The following is a 1,052-nucleotide window of genomic DNA, read 5'->3' on the forward strand; positions in this document are numbered from 1 at the left end:
AATCAATAAAATTAGAAATGAAAAAGGAGAAGTTACAACAGACACCGCAGAAATAGAAAGCATCCTAAGAGACTACTACAAGCAACTTGATGCCAATAAAATGGACAACCTGGAAGAAATGGACAAATTCTTACAAAGGTATAACCTTCCAAGACTGAACCAGGAAAAAACAGAAACTATGAACAGACCAATCACAAGTAATAAAATTGAAACTGTGATTAAAAATCTTCCAACAAACAGAAGTCCTGGACCAGATGGCTTCACAGGTGAATTCTATCAAACGTTTAGAAAAGAGCTAACAGCCGTCCGTCTCAAACTCTTCCAAAAATTTGCAGAGGAAGGAACACTCCCAAACTCATTCTATGAGGCCACCATCACCCTGATACCAAAACCAGACAAAGATACTACAAAAAAAGAAAATTACAGACCAATATCACTGATGAATATAGATGCAAAAATACTCAACAAAATACTAGCAAACAGAATCCAACAACACATTAAAAGGATCATACACCATGACCAAGTGGGATTTATCCCAGGGATGCAAGGATTCTTCAATATATGCAAATCAATGTGATACACCATATTAACAAGTTGAAGAATAAAAACTATATGATCATCTCAATAGATGATCAGGAAAAAGCAGGAAAAGCTTTTGACAAAATTCAGCACCCATTTATGATAAAAACTCTCCAGAAAGTGGGCACAGAGGGAACCTACCTCAACATAATAAAGGCCATATACAACAAACCCACAGCGAACATCATTCTCAATGGTGAAAAACTGAAAGCATTTCATCTAAGATCAGGAACAAGACAAGGATATCCACTCTCGCCACTATTATTCAACATAGTTTTGGAAGTCCTAGCCATGGCAATCAGAGAAGAAGAAATACAAATTGGAAAAGAAGAAGTAAAACTGTCACTGTTTGCAGATGACATGATACTATACATAGAGGATCCTAAAGATGCCACCAGAAAACTACTACAGCTAATCAATGAATGTGGTAAAGTTGCAGGATACAAAATTAATGCACAGAAATCTCTTGCATT

The sequence above is a fragment of the Physeter macrocephalus genome, chromosome 16 (assembly GCF_002837175.3).
Source record: "Physeter macrocephalus isolate SW-GA chromosome 16, ASM283717v5, whole genome shotgun sequence".
Classification (NCBI taxonomy): Eukaryota; Metazoa; Chordata; class Mammalia; order Artiodactyla; family Physeteridae; genus Physeter; species Physeter macrocephalus.